The sequence below is a fragment of the Macaca nemestrina genome, chromosome 2 (genome assembly GCF_043159975.1).
Source record: "Macaca nemestrina isolate mMacNem1 chromosome 2, mMacNem.hap1, whole genome shotgun sequence".
Taxonomy (NCBI): Eukaryota; Metazoa; Chordata; class Mammalia; order Primates; family Cercopithecidae; genus Macaca; species Macaca nemestrina.
The window spans coordinates 203,420,615-203,437,109 of record NC_092126.1 but is presented as its reverse complement, the minus strand read 5'-3'; the positions used below and the strand labels follow the sequence as shown (position 1 = coordinate 203,437,109).

General features: G+C 36.0%; 1 protein-coding gene across 1 annotated transcript in view; it reads left to right on the top strand.

Moving 5' to 3' along the window:
* The window catches only part of LOC139361668 (uncharacterized), a 196,339-nt gene that overhangs the window by 166,865 nt on the left and 12,979 nt on the right, over positions 1 to 16,495 (top strand). The window contains exon 5 of the mRNA XM_071090460.1: positions 1 to 16,495. This exon is cut by the window's left edge and continues 11,722 nt beyond it. The gene's annotated coding sequence lies outside the window, so the exon portion shown is untranslated.

Sequence of the window (16,495 nt, the reverse complement as noted above, 5' to 3'; positions counted from 1 at the left end):
ATTGACTAATTGTACTGGTTGCGGTGACTTGTTCAACACTTTTGGGATTAAAAATACGTCCTCTGGCTTTGCATCCATGGATTCAACCAAGTGCTGATTGAAAATATTTGAAAAAATGAAAAACAAAAAAAGATAAAAATAATACAAATGAAAAACAATACAGTATAACAATTACATAGCATTCACATTGTGTTAAGTATCATAAAACTGCAGATAGTTTAAAGTATACAGGAGAATGTGCATAGATTATATACACATATTACACCGTTTTATGTAAAGGACTTGAGTATGTGCAGATTCTGAGGATGGTCCTGGAACCAGTGTCCCACAGGTATCAGGGGATGACTGTATTCAGACAGTCTGAAGCAAAACATTCTTAAACAAAAATCATTAGCCCATATAATATAGTTCTAATACTAACCCTGCTTATAAAACCTTTAAATTGCATGATATTTTCTTTAAAAAATGGTGATTTTTTAAAATGCATGATGATGTTGGTTGTATTTAATCTTAACTACATGTTCTAAAAGGGTCACCAAAATAAAACTGAAAAAAAAAAAACCCCATTCACTTTTAAAATACTGAAGTTGTGTAGCCTGTTTATAGAGGAGGTTACAAAAACGGAAAAGAAAGAAAGAAAAAGGTTCTTACATGTAGCGTTACACTGAAGCAATTGCCTTCAGAATACTTAGCATCCACTTACATTTGAGTGTTACAACATTCTGAGGAACATTTATGAAGGGAGGGTTGTGGATGTTTATGGTAATTTAAGGAGGTAGAAATCTTAAACATGCATCAGTAGATTATGAATTCAGAAGTGGTGATTGGTAGCACTTTATAATCTGCAAGTTGATTTGCTAAAGTCTACCCTATAACATAGGAAAGCATAATGTCAGATGTAGTAAATTGCAATTCTTGGACATATGTTAATAGTACACAGTTTCAATCCCTCATTAAAACAAAACAAAACAGCTAAAAATTATGGTGTTTTTTTTTTTAAAAATTATGTTGTGTATGCATGTGTATGTATTTAAACTGTTATTTACCTGAATATTCTGTCTACTTAACTTTGGATTTCCTCAAATTTTCTAAAGCCCAGTTAGAAACAAAATGAGATCTTAAAATATTTTATCATGAGAATCTGGATTCCCTTCCTTTGTATGTAGTGTTTTAACTTACCATCATCTCTCACCTTCTAGGGCCTTTTATTTATACGTGCTTCAACCTGATACTAGGCGTGCGTGGGCTTATTCAGACGTGCGCCACTCACAGCATGCAGTGCCTATGACATTGCAGAGTTCCTTAGAGCCATTCAGACTCTCCACCCTTGGGTTTATACTACACGTTTGTTACTTCAGTAATCCAACGAGCATGATCTTCAGTACCTCAGGAGGAACAAAGCTTTGTATGCTTAGAGATGTTAGCATTTAGAAGCTTTGGAAGGTTAGACGTACTTTAAAGGAGACAAGCATTCTCCTTAAAATGTTAGAATATTTCTGTATTTACTTTATAAACATGTTCGTGGTTGACAAATAAGTCAGTTTCGGGTCACGAAAGGGGTCGTGCTGCACACTTCTGCATTTGGAATTATCCTCAACGTAGTAAGCTTTCAGGGTGACATTTAGATGGAACTTTTGTAGAAATATATCACTTTCTCGGGAAAGTATTGTGGAGTAGAACAGATTTATAGAGCTGGAACCACATTATACAGAGCTGTAGATCATTGCTGCCGACCAATGAGACCAGCTTTTTTTTTTTCCTTTTTGCAAATATTCACCAAATGTCCTTCTTGTCTTTCCTTGTTGAAGTAACGATTCAATTAGTTCTTTTTGTCTGAAAAATCAGATCATTCCCTGTTCTAAATCATTTTTCTTGATTTTTGTTCCTAATCTCATACCATAAACAAATGTTTTTGTTTAGATGTGTTTGTCAGGAATGACAGATTTAACAGCAAAGCATAAATGTGGATAGGCAGTTAAAAATCCAGTACAATAAATCACTGCATTTACCATGTGTTTGTGAAGGGTTATGATTAAAAATGGAACATGAGTGAGGTAGAAAAAGAGATCCAATAATGTTATTTTAGGAGGATAGTGTTATAAGGTTCAGAATTGTAATCATTATAAAGACCTTTTTTTTTTCCCTTTTTAAAAATTATACTTTAAGTTCTGGGATATATGTGCAGAATGTGCAGGTTTGTTACATAGGTATACACGTGCCATGGTGGTTTGCTGCATCCGTTAACCCATCACCTACATGAGGTATTTCTCCTAATGCTCTCCCTCCCCTAGCCCCCACCCCCTGACAGGCCCTGGTGTATGATGTTCCCCTCCCTGTGTCCATGTGTTCTCTTTGTTCACCTCCCACTTATGAGTGAGAACATGTGGTGTTTGGTTTTCTGTAAAGAACATTTTTAAAAGGAAAACAGATACTATAGTTATTGCTACTGAATGTATTTAAAAGTTCTAATAAGTTCATGTTATAAATGTAATACTGCCTTTTGCATGAAACACCTAGTGTGTAATTATCAAACTCATGGCAACCTAATTGATGAAATAGGTAGAGGGGCAATCTCTACTTGTTGATGAACATCACATATGAACTATCACACATCAAAACAACAGAAACTCTTTTATATATTTTTAAGACATTATTGTATCAAGGTACTTTGGTGTGATTTCCAACAGAAAAGGTAGAAATTTTTTTTTTTTTTTAAAGACAATGTGATTTGAGTATTTGACTATCATCACTGACCATAACTATAGATCATTTCTATGCTCTTATAATCCAAAAACTACCTGTGGGAAAATTATTAGCAATCACATCTATGCTGAATGTTCATTCATATATGAATTAAAAAGCATTTTCACACAGAGACCTGATTTTTGTGTACATCAGAAATAGAAAAAAATCCTAATATGGATATTGTATTAATAATCACATGTGGCGAAGGAATGAATAAGTATATCTGTAACCATAATCTTAAGAAGTGGCTTAACTTTTTGTAAACAATACAATTCATCTGCTGTTGCAGCTCTCTAAGGTTTATAAAGTCATACCAGGGTGAATTATTTGAATCCGCATAGGATATTTTGGCTGCAGATCTGTTGTCTTCCGGGAAACACTGGCTTCCATAGAAGGTGGTCATTTTGAAGGCTGGCAGCGATTTCTGGTTGGTGATGGTCACCGAGGATTTTCATCCCTAACGATGGGAAGTATAAATATCCTCTGACCGCTGTGGCTAATGTGGGTCCCTTGACAGCTGTTAGTACCAAGTCCAGGGTTTTTGCATAAGGTATCACACCAATGTTACAAACCTCGAATTGTTTCAAGTCAGGAATAGGCATCTCCTTCTTACTGTTGTGTGAAAGATAATTAACAGATCTTGTCTGTGACTCTCAACTTGGAAAACTGATTTATTATGGGCAGAGAAATACGGGAGAATAAGAAATCTCATGATCACCCCTGTTCCCACTGTGGAATTTGATTTAATGTTCTTCTCCCTCGGACAGCAGTCAGTGTTTCAATATTAGAAATTCTAGAAGCGTGTTCTTGCTACAGTTTCACCCCAAGGACAAGATTATTGCAAAACTCTACTTGATTTGAGGATTTTATTTTCCCTGGTACAATTTGCAGTCACCTGGAAAGTGCCATGTTTATTTATGTTCTTCTTCTTTATAAAGATTGTGAAAAATCAATGTCAAGGTAAATTCACATGTGCAAATTCTCAGCAACAAGTTAATTCCGTGTCAAACTTTAAAAAATATTGTCGTTATCATTCCTAAAACCAATTTTTAGAAGCTGAAATTTTTTTACTGAATAAATTCAGGTAAAGTGCATGCTTGCTTTGAACACCTGCCTCATGCATCTCATGGTCAGCAACCAAGTTAATAGTTAGGAAATGCATCGCGTTTCAGCTGAGTTGTTGGAGCTCTCTGTGTTTAAGTATAGTCTCATTATTCAGACTGGGATTTTCTTTTTTTGGTAAGATGTATTTTTGGCTTTTAAAGGAACCTGTAGTCATTGTTTACTCTGTAACTAAGGGTGGACACAGATATAAAACGTTGTTTGTCTCTATTTTCTGTATTTGACTGGGAGTTATTAAAGAGTTGTTTGATAGTAGAGGTGTGTTCTGTTGAAATTTGGAGGAAAAAAACATATTTTATCTAGATGAACTTGCTTACCAAATACGTTTTGATATACAGCTGGAAGCACCAGAAATTTCCCTCCTGGAGAAAGTAAAGTCACACTTATTAATTGTATTAGTTTGATGCAGCTGCTGTAACAAATTACCTCTAATGGCTAAACCCCCACAAATCCATCATCTTATAATTATGTAGCTTAGAAATGCAACAAGGGTCTCAGTGGGCTCAAATCAAGGTATCAGCAGGACTGAAATCCTGTCTGGAGGCTCTAGAGGGTCCATTTCTTTCTTTCTTTCACCAGCAGGGGCCACCCGCATTCTTTGGCCTGTGGTCCCGCAGCATCTTCAAAGCCAGCAACGTTGCTTTGCTCCATTTCTTTCTTCCGTAGTCACATCTCCCTCTGACTCTAGCTCTTCAGCTTCTCTTTCCCATTTTAAAGGAGGATTCTGATGTCACTGGGCTTGCTAGGATGACTCCAGATAATCTAGCTATTTTGAGGCTAGCCGGCTAGCAACCATAACTTTCCCTGCGCCATGTAACCTCACGTATTCGCGGGTTTACAGAGATTAGAACGTGGACATTCCTGGGGGATATGGCCTAATTCTGCCTACCACACAAATGGAGCCAACTTTTAAAACAGTCTTTGAAACGCATAACTGATTTTTGGGTGCAATAGTAAAATTTAAATATTGATAAGGTAATCAAAACAGTGCATCTAAAGTAATTTGTTTAAAAAGTTAACTTAAAAATTTCAATTGAAACATAATTTTTTATCAGAAATTCCAGCAGAGTTCTGTGCTGTCTAACGACTTCACTAGTGTTATCCCCAAACAATTACAGGTGTAAGAGTCACTATAGTTTTACAACATTAGCAAAACATTGTACCAGGTTTTGTCAGTCATAAAATGAGGAATTTCAGATCCAAGTTTCTCCCTCCTTCATTGCTATGAAGTGAAGTCGATATGCAATCTGACCTGGCATTCTTCTTCCTACTTGGGATTAGCGGCATATGCTTCTGTGAGGGCTTTGGGCTTAAAGTTAAATCCATAGATACATAAATCTGGAATAAACCTCAGAGAATTTTTAGGCTAAACATTTTATTCTAGATATGAGGAGACTGAGACAGACAAAGGTGAAGAGGCTACAGCTATGGGTCACATTGGTATTTCTAGGTAGGACTGGGACTGTGGTTCATCCTTGAATCTTTTAAACACCTCCCAGCTATCAGCTCAAACACATGCCTGGCAACAAACAACATATTCCTTGGTGTGACCTTGTTGAGCATCTCCTTTGCCTACATTATTTTTATTTGCTCATTGGGAGCTTATATCATTAGGAGTCCCCCATTATTCTAGATAACTTCATTTAGGTTAACTCTAGCTGGTTCCAAGATCAAGAGGTATCAAAGAATACTAGGAGCTCCCGCAAACTTGAGCAGGGAAAAAGAAGCAGGCTTGGAGGTTGTGCTTCCAGAAGCAATGTCAGGCCTCACCCCTTGACTGCTGTCATGAAGCTACGACTGTACTGCCTGACCCAGGGCAAAAGCCCCTCCTGCCAGAGCCTCTGCCACCACAGCTTCTCAACGCTGGCAGTCTCTGCTAGGCACTGGCACCCTCATGAAAAGGGTGCCTGGATATCACTTTCTTCAATAATGTCTCTTTTAAATCAAAATCTCAGGAAGATTTGTAGGCCTGTGTTCTAGATTTAAGGGAAATCGGGTTTTTGCTTTCATCTTAGAGAAGAATTCATAGGGTGAAATTTTCCCAGACACAGGCACAGCGTTCAAAGACGTACAGATCAAAAAGCAAGAACAAGGTTAGCTGTAGGGCTGTGAGAACATAATCATTGCTTGGCCCTAGCAAATCATAGCTTTGTTTGTTTTTCCCCAGATAATGCCTTCTAGGCCACCAATTCACATGACTGCATGGTGAGAAGGCGGAGAAAACGTTTGGGGAGATTTCAAAATTGTTAAAATCATGTATGTTGGAGTTAATATAGGAGAAAATTATGCCTACTGATACTGATATTTGTCTATATCTTTTTTAACAATCAGAGTTCATTTAAGTGATTTTCTATTCATAAATTAGAAAGCAATTACTGTAAGGTTTTGATTAAGCTTATTAGATTCATTCATTCTAAAAGCCTGGTTACATTTTGTCACTTATCAGCTCATTTAAACAACAGATACTCAAGTACTGAACCTATGTTTACGTAAGGTAACGCTAACTATAGTCTTTAAAGGGAAATGGTTCACCATATTTGGCAGCTGTGAAAAAGTTTTGCATTGTTAATCCTGAGTACAGTGTAAGGTGGCAGAAGGCATGGGCCTTTTGAGTTAATGGGCAAAGTCTAAAAATAGCTGCCATTCACTGAGTCCATAGCATAGGCATTGCTCCAGTAATTTTTTTGTGTGTGTTTATGTGTGCTACCCTCCCCGTTTTTTTTGAGGCAGAGTCTCACTTTGCTGCCCAGGCTGATGTGCGGTGGTTCAGCGATGGCTCACTGCAGCCTTGATTCCCTTTGGGCTCAAGTAATCCTCCCACCTCAGACCCCTGGGTAGCTGAGACTACATGTGTTGCCACCACACCTGACCCATTTTATTTTATTTTTTGTAGAGATGAGACCTCACTCTGTGATCCAGGCTTGTCTTGAATTCCTGGTTTCAAGCCATCTTCCCATTTCAACCTCCCAAAGTGCTGGCATTACAGGCATGAGCCACTGTACCCAGCCTATGTTAACTTTTCTTTCTACCAGACTTTTGAGATATGTGCTAAGCTTATTCATACACTGAGATATACTTGACAAAGGTCACTCAGCAGACTTATGGCAGAGTAAAATCTCTGTACATCTGTTTTGTCTCCTGTGTACATGTGCTTTGCTTAATACCCTGCCTTTAAGTGGAATTGGTGTGTGTGAATATAACTAAGCAAATTATACCACAAGAGTGATGGCACAGTCCTCTTGTGATTATTTTTTGTTACATAAGCCTTCTCTATAGCAGACTAGAGAGTTTCCTCTGGCTTTGGAGAAGTAAGCTGCTGTGTTTTGAGAGGGCCATATGGCCAGGATCTGAAGGTGGCCTCCAAGAGTTGAAAGCAACTCCCGTTGACACCCAGCAGAGAAACAGGGACTTCAGTCCTCTCACTGCAAGAAGCTGAACTCTGCCATCAATCTGAATGAGACTGGAGAAAGACCTCCAAGTTTCATATGGGAATTGCAGACTGGATGACACCTTGATTTTAGCCTTGGGAGACCCAGAGCAGAGGGTCAGGTTGAGCCACACTCAGATTCCTGACCCATGGAAAATGTGAAGTAATGCACGTGTGTTGTGTTACATTTCTAATTTTATTGTACTCTGTTATGCAGCAAGAGGAAACTGACACGTATTGTGCAGGTTACACGACTGATGAGGGGCTAAGTATTTTTCTGAGAAAGCTTGGCTGCAAATCCTCTGGCCTCTCCCATTATAGATTGTTGCCTTCAAATTCGAGGAATCAGCAGTGAACCAGTCCAGGGAACTAGCATAGCCCTCATACTCTGGGCCAAGCTACCAGGTAGTTCAACTCTCATTAGAGAATTATGGTTTGGTCCTCTGATGACCAAATTTAAAGGAAAATTATTGGTGATTTGAAATTTATCTGAATACTAAGATATTACTAGCTATCTAACAATCCTTAAAAAGAAAGAAAGAAAGATTTTCTAATAATTACTTTTATTCCTTTAGCAAATATAGGTACATCCGAATCAGGTCTTTTAATTGTAAACTGATTTTCTTTTAATGCAAAATAAAAATTGGGGGCCTGAAAGAATACATACAATGTAAAATCACAATAGAGCTAAGGTATTTTAGGAAGTATCTATTCAGGGCAACTTGAATCTGTGCTCCTGGAAATAACATTTAAAAATAAAAAAGAGAAATATCTAAATATTTTAAAGGGTGTATGTACCTATTAGTACATATCTTTTCCAATTTTATTTCAAATGTGCCGTGCCGCCACAAAATAAAGATATGATCTTTCTTTCTTTCTTTCTCTTTCTTTCTTTCTTTCTCTTTCTTTCTTTCTTTCTTTCTTTCTTTCTTTCTTTCTTTCTTTCTTTCTTTCTTTCTTTCTCTTTCTTTCTTTCTTTCTTTTTCTTTCTTTCTTTCTTTTTCTTTCTCTCTCTCTTTCTTTCTTTCTTTTCTTTCTTTCTTTCTTTCTGCTTGACTTCTATATCTTTGTAACAGGAGTATAACAGAGATTATATGTATAGTCATTAATCAATATGCATTCCAGATTGTTATTATATTGAGTCCATATATAAAGAAATAGATAAGTTGAAACAACTTTAAGAAAGAAATGAAGCAAAAGTGGTTAATAAATATAATAGCATAAAAATTATTGTAAGAAACTGAAAATTTTGTAGCCCATAAAGATTTCATTAATGTAGTGATAGACACAGGCTCCGTATCTCTCCATTGTCAAAATTAACTAGATTTCCTCCCAAAAAAGTGCTTTAAACAAATCATTGTAGTTGCTCGTCCTAGAATTATAGAATATGTTTATCTTTGCTTAATTGTAAAGTAGTAATTAGTACTTATTCCCAGGATATTTTAAATAATGTGTGAGACCAATTTACAATCTCAAGGAAGATGACTACAAAGTGACTTTTAAACAACTGTGTATATGATTCAAAAATCATTCGTAAAGACGTCACAGTTGTGTTGTGTTGACTAATTACTACCGAATCGATACCAAAGATTGTTGGCCACTAATTAACCATATTTTGCAGTATAAGAAACAAAATCTTTGGCAAATTCTGTCTGTAAAAGCATCAGAAACCTAAAAAGCATCTACTTAGAAAATAAAATTTCCCTTATAATACCGTTTCCTCCAAAGGGGTATATTTTTATAATATTAGGGAAGAAATAAAAATTATTTGACAAAGCAAAAAAATACAGCCTGACATGAGTTTTCATATTCATACCAATTTTTAAACTAAATATATGCTTATATATATACATACATATATGCTGCCATTTCAAGTTTTACTTAGACATGTTGATTCGGTGAAGTGGTTATTCCAATTTTTGTCTGAAATATTTTAGACTATTTAAAGAATAGTCCCTATATTGAAAAATTGTCCATCCCATGGCAGTGCAGACAATAATCTTTCTCTACTCCTGTATTATTCCCTGCTCTCAACAACTGCTTTTAGTCGGTGTTCTTAATTGAACCCTAAATACGACTTAGGATTGTTTGCTTTTGCTTTGTGTTCCAAGAATTCTCACTTTAAATCCATCTAAGGTTACAACAGCCTCTGTAGAGAGCACGATTTATCATGCAGCTTTTATACAAATGTGACATGATCTCATTATATTTCTGCCAATGGATTTTATCGCTTTAATAATCCTTTGCAATATTTATAGAATGTCATGATGAATCATATTATATTTATCATATCACACAATAAATAGCATGACATGCTAATAAATCACTCCATTTTGGAGAACGTTGAAATTATTCTTTGTAAGCTTGCATCAAAATGATTAGTCGGCATCCAGTCTCTTTATCAGATCTGTAGTCTTGCACCAATTTGTAACTTAGAAAGGGTAATGCAAATGAATACTCAAAAGTATTTAATTATTTGCTAATTAATATTGTACATAAGTTAACTTCTTTAGTTGTACAAAATATTAAATTACAAAACCAAATATTTTTTATGATGAATCATTTTCTTAAGAATAATACAATAGACATAAGACTAATAAGGCTTTGCAAAAACTGAGATGTTTATTGAACATTTTTCAAATTAGCAAGAACAAATTTAAGAGAAAACTTTATTTTAAGGATATTAGAATCCACAGAGAAGAAAGGAATAGAGAAATATGAGGTAGTCTGCCAATTTTATATGCGAAAAAACAGGCTCACCTGTGTTACGGAACGCAATCAGTTAGACTGACAAAGAAATGAAATTAGAAATTAGGTTTTCAGACGTTTATCTTAGTGGTACTTTATAATAAGTTCTTTCCTGTTCTCTTTAAAATTTCATGTTTATTAAGTTTTAAGAATTTAAGAAATAATATTTTATATAAATATTAAAAGATAATTTAACTGATAGACATAATCAAGTTAGCTTAGATTGCATCAGAATCTTTTGGAATCCAGCTGTTATCTTCTTGGCTGCATGTTTGAAGGCAGCAATTTCTTTTCAATTGCCTTTTTGCTTTAATGTGAATTCTTTATTAGCTCTTTTGAAACAAAGACACTTTCCATGGACAAATGCGAGTCTCAGCTCAGTGACTGTAGAGTTCTGAGGTTGTATCAGGCTGACCTAGGAAGCCCAAGGCAACAGCTGAGCAAAGTGGTTCAGGCTCTGAATTCTGGAGTCGGCTTTTTTGGTTTGAATCCCAGATTCGATGCAAATCAGAAATGGGATCACAGGCAAGTTGTCTGATTTCTCTAAGCCCCAGTTCCCTTCTATTAAAAACGGGGCTAAAAAGAATACAACACAGCTCACATCTGTTGTGTGATTAATTATTGTATATCAAGATCAGAGGAGGACAGTATCTGCATAATAATCATCAACAAATAATAGATATTGTGTATACTAGTAACAGGGAGTAAGAGGAATCTTTTTGAACAAATGTTTGGAAAACATGGTAGAAATTGGCAACCAAATTTAGTCCAATAATTACAGAATTCCTGCGATTCACTGCTTTTCTTTGCAATAGAGTATACCAGAGCCTTGGAATTGTTTAAAAGAAAAAAGATTGTTTACCTGAAGATCCATAAATATATCAGGCTCCATACAATTAAGCAGAAAAAGAATCTCTTTTTTATATTCTTCTTATCCTGTAGCATTTAACTGTACTTGGTGTCACATCAAAAACATTTCCAAGAGGACCTGGTTTCTTCCAATTACAAAGTAGGAAATGTATTTTTTTTGTAAAGTTTCACCAGTGCTCTAGTTACCAATATTTATTTTTGCCTTCTAGTCTTGTCATATGAGAAATCTCATTGAAAACTACAATACCCTCTAGTGTACATGATTGCATATTGTTTAAACATTAATGTTGCTTTAGGGTTTTTATGCTTAGATAATGACAGAATTTTCAAAGCAATAAAGTCATTTTTTTCATTTATTTGGCAAACTTACTGAGCATGTAATATGTGATAGATAGTGATTTAGCTGCTGGATATATAGCAGTGAACAATAGGCAAAAATAGACACAAGTTTTAAAAATCTATTATTTAGAGAGGTAAGACAATCCTCAAAGAAAGTATTTAAAAGTCTTAATATGTCATGTGTTGGAAAGTGCTAAGGAGAAGAGAGAGACACGGAGGGTGGAGGGTTACATGGTCAGGAAAGACTTCATTCAGCAGGTGAACTGTGAGCAAAGACACGAAGGAAAAGAGAAGACAAGCCACGCAGAACAGCCTGGTTGTTAAGAGCATAGACTTTGCAGGTCAAGAGGCCTGCAGGTGTCTGGTGTGTTTGAGGGAGTTGGGAGTTCTGTGTGACTGGGCTGCAGTCAGCTAAAAGACGGTGAGAGCAGAAGGAGACAGTCGGGTAATGGAGCCAAATTACGTAGCTCCTTGTAGGCCTCTGTAACATCTCAGACTTTTACTCTGAATGAGATGGAAAGCCACTGAAGAGTTTCATGCAGCCGTACCTTACGATCTGGCTTAATATGAGAAAATATCACTGTGGGTGCTATGGAGACGGTGCCCTACGAGGCCATGGCGTGTTCATAGGAAATGCTAAGCCTTCTACCTGTGCGCCAGACACTATCACCTCTCAACTAATGCAGAACATTATTCCGCCAACTTTTCCCTTTCTTCTGCATCGTCAATTCTCCTCTTTCTAATTAATAATATTATTCATGGGCAAACATGCTGCAATTATTCCTATTTTAAAATACCTTTCCATATCCTACAAATCTGTCAAGATACCGCCTCCTTTCTCTGATCCTCAGAGCGAAACTCCATGCGCCCATTGTACCCCAATCCTTTCATCTTGGCTGTTAAAGGTTCCACCCCAATCTGTCTTCTCCTTTTCTACTTTCCAAAATTTGTTGTTGCCAAGGACAACATTGATCTCCATATTCTTCAACTTTTAGTCCCTTTTACAGAAGCTGACATAGATAATCACTGACTTCTCCTTAAAGCATGTTTCCACTTGGATTGCAGGACACTGTGTTGTCGACTCTATTTACCGTATTAGCTGCTGCTTCCTGGGTTCCTTTGTTGACCACCATCTTCCTGATTTCTCAATTATTTCCTTTATTTAAACGCATTTTCTTTTTATCTCAGATGGTGTCCTGCTTTAACTCCATGGGTATACTGCCAATTTTCAGGTTTTTAATCCTCAGCCTTCATTGTGCTGTAGAACTCTGGAGTTGTACATTCAGCTACCTAGTTGATATTACCTCTTGAAATCTAATAAGTAACTCAAGGTTATTATTTGCAAAATTGACCTCTGATTTTCTCCCTAAACCTCGTTCTCCCACAACTTGCCCAGCTCAATAAATGACAATTTAATCTTCAATTATTTAAATCAAACTCTCTGAAGTTATCCTTAACTATTATTTTTATTTTTCCCAGACTCAATCCATCAGGAAATCCCGCAAGTCTACTTTTAAATTGAATATCAGTTGAAGTAATTTTATACTGACACTACACTGGTCTAAACACCATCAGCTCTCGGTGGAATATTACCTTAGTTTCCTATTAAATCTGGAGCCAATGAAGACAGACGGCAGGCTTATTGCTAGTTGTTGTTGTTTTTCTGAAAGAAATAAATTATTGTAATTTGGTGGGTCTTAAATAACTGATTTAGAAATTATGTAATCTCATTAAAAATACCTACACTATTTTATGAAAATTAGAAATATCTTAAACTGTATTTAGTAAAGTCTTGACAAGTTCTTTCTGCGTGAGTTTTAATGGTGAACTCTTGCTCAAGAACAAAGAACACGTTCAGACACGTTAGCTAAGGGAAATTCTAAGCTAAACTCAGAGAGAAGAGGGCTATTGCTTTATTTGAATTTGGGATTCTTTGAGAGTCTTAAAGTCACAAAAACAAGTGTAAAAAGGAACCATACAAATATCTCATTAGTCATCTAGTTTTTAATATACTGTCTAACCAAGGGTTGCATTTCTTGAGTCAAAGGTAACATTTTATGATTCATAATGTCTACATTGCTAAAATTTTAAATTTGGTCATAACATTTGATTGGTTCTCCTTCCTAATTGCAATTTCAGGGCCTGTAGTTTTCCTGGGTTGATAATTATTCAGATGAATGATTTATACATTTAGATAAACATCAACTGGTTCTAATAATTTGCTATTACTGTTTATGTCAGGTTGGTGAGTCATAATTGCTTTCTTGAGATCTTCTGTTTGTCAAAACTGTTCTTTAGATTCCCACAAAACACTTTTGGAGTTAGAATTTCATTTTTAAAGATAAATGGAAGAACTCAGAAATTAATTTGACCCCTTTGCTGACTTGCCATCGTACTTAATTACTACAGAGTTAACTGTAAAAGCTATTATCTCATCAGCAACTATCTAATTTATAGTATCCTATATTAAGTATAAAATATTATGAACTGGTTGGGTTATCTGGCTTTATGTTATGTAATTGCCCATTCAAATTTTTTTTTCAACCAGGTTTATGTGCTTTGTGACATTTAGGATATATTCATATTTTTAGGTATTTCTTGTTTTAGTAGAGACTGATGTTCTTTAAATACAAGCTTTGATTTCTATCAGCATTGTGAGCAATTTGCTCATTTTCTAATTGGACTTTTTCAGATCATAGAAAAATTAAGGAATGATACTGTCATTTAATTTCACTAAGAGAGTTGGAAAACACCAGTAATGATTTACAAGTTAAGGAAAGTAAACAGATGCTTTAAAAAAACATATTTTTAATGATTATCATCTTATTATTAATTAAAAGCTGATTTTTAAGAATGGAAGCAAATGTAGATTTACAGACTCTTAATGTCAAACTAACACCTCTTTCTGGTAGTTTAATTTACTTTTGTTCACTTTCTTCTTCATGTAAGAGTAAAAACTGTTTTGTGGAACACACTTCAATACAAAAGAAAGCTTGTTAATAGTTGTTCTACAGTGTATATTCTCAAAGCCATGTTATACCACATCTTTTCATACTTTATAAGTCAGTGGCTTAGTACATTAAAAAATGAAGTTTCTTAAAACACTTGTGATTTTTTCACACGTACTGTGTTCTAGCATTCTAGGAGTGTTTTGGTAGATTTAAAGATGGGTTTGCTGTGTCACACTACAATCTAAGAAAGTTTTCCTTGGCTTTTAAATCTAATCTCTGAGGCTGGATAGTAGACTTTCTTTCCTCTGCAAAAACAGTCTTTGTTGGATTTTTTTTTCCTTGAGGCATATCAAATTCTTATTTCCTTTGGGATATAAAGAAATAGAGATTCAAAACATTGTATATAAACTTTTTCATATTTTACCCCCTATTTTGTGGAGGAATGTTTCAAAAAGTAGCCAATGCTATATTTCTTTTTTTTTTATATAGTAAAAACAGCTTTTATTTTGTTTTATTTTTTATTTTTTTATTATACTTTAAGTTCTAAGGTACATGTGCACAACGTGCAGGTTTGTTACATATGTATACATGTGCCATGTTGGTGTGCTGCACCCATTAACTCGTCATTTACATTAGGTATATCTCCTAATGCTATCCCTCCCCCAGACCCCCTCCCCACAATAGGACCCAGACAGTGCTATATTTCTTAGTTGTATTTTATTTTTATTTTTTCTTCATATTATGTTGAATATAAAATAAAACTTGAGAGATGCGCATACCAGTTTATTCAATAAGGCCTTTTCTTTATATATACTCCTAGACAAATTTTAGCAGAAAAGTCAGAAACTTATACTAAATTAAAGCTTGGTTTTTTTGTTTCATTTTGTTTTTTAAGACCTACAAACTCCTCTTGTATCAGCACACTTCATATTATGGCTGAAGCTGTTATCAGAAATACTATTTCTTAATATCATATATTATTCTTTAAAGCGCAACAATTTAATACAACCATGTTTATTAAGACCCTCACAGATCAAGAGCTGAGGGTCTTTATAAATGGAACATAAAGGATGACAGACATAGGGCCAATGGCCTCAAGCCATGCTCATGAAACCCCTTTGCAGAAATGTGGTCAGGCCTCAGAGGCGGGAAAGTTGTACTAAGAAGTAGAAAGTTGACAATTGTTTCTCTACCTAGTCAGACTTCTGTTTCCTCATCTGTCAAGTGAAATCAATAATAGAAACTACCTCCCAGGACAAATGATGTGATGGATATAAAGCATTCTTACACTTTGGCACATAGTAATTTTTCAGTGTTCCACAAGAAACCTTTATTTTGTTTTATTTTATTTCGTCCCTATTCCTTCCGCGGTCATTTGAAACGTTGGAAGGAAGGTGAGTGGACCGATCTGCCTACTGCTCTTGTATTGTTGCTGAAATGTGCAGGGGAGGCTGCTCTCCATGCTTCAGTCTAGTATCATCATTTCATATGTGTGTCTTGAATATTTTTAAAACATTTGATTTACTTAAAAACTTAAGCCTAACTGATTTGTGAACTTCTCAGAATGAGTATTCTTCTTAAAATGTTAAATAAATAAGAAAATTAGCAGAATATAAGGAAGACAATTATCTGAAAACTGAACGGTAAGTTAAATCGGAGTGCAGCCAAAGGCACTTGGGACGCCAGAGCTGTTACAAGTGAGCTTTGAATTTATGTCAAGCGTCCTGGTACATAGAAAATTAGGAGTCTTTGTATCTTACCATCTTATAAAATAAGTTATACAGGTTCAGCTAGAGAGGGAAGCAGTGTCCTGACAAATGTGGATACGGGTTGCCTTTTAAAACCGTTTCTGGCCGGGCGCGGTGGCTCAAGCCTGTAATCCCAGCACTTTGGGAGGCCGAGGCGGGCGGATCCCAAGGTCAGGAGATGGAGACTATCCTGGCTAACACGGTGAAACCCCGTCTCTACTAAAAACACAAAAAATGAGCCGGGCGTGGTGGTGGCGCCTGTGGTCCCAGCTACTCCGGAGGCTGAGGCAGGAGAATGGCGGGAACCCGGGGGGCGGAGCTTGCAGGGAGCCAAGATGGCGCCGCCCACTCCAGCCTGGGAGACACAGCGAGACTCCGTCTCAAAAAAAAAAAAAAAAAAAAAAAAACCAAAAAAAAAACCGTTTCTAACGAAGGCATTGCCTTGAGCTCGCCCTCCCGTGGGGAGTCTCTGTGGAGCCCACGTGGAAATGCGAAGCTGAGGCTCCCGGCCCACGAAGGCCATTTCCCCTCTTCGGTTTCACCAG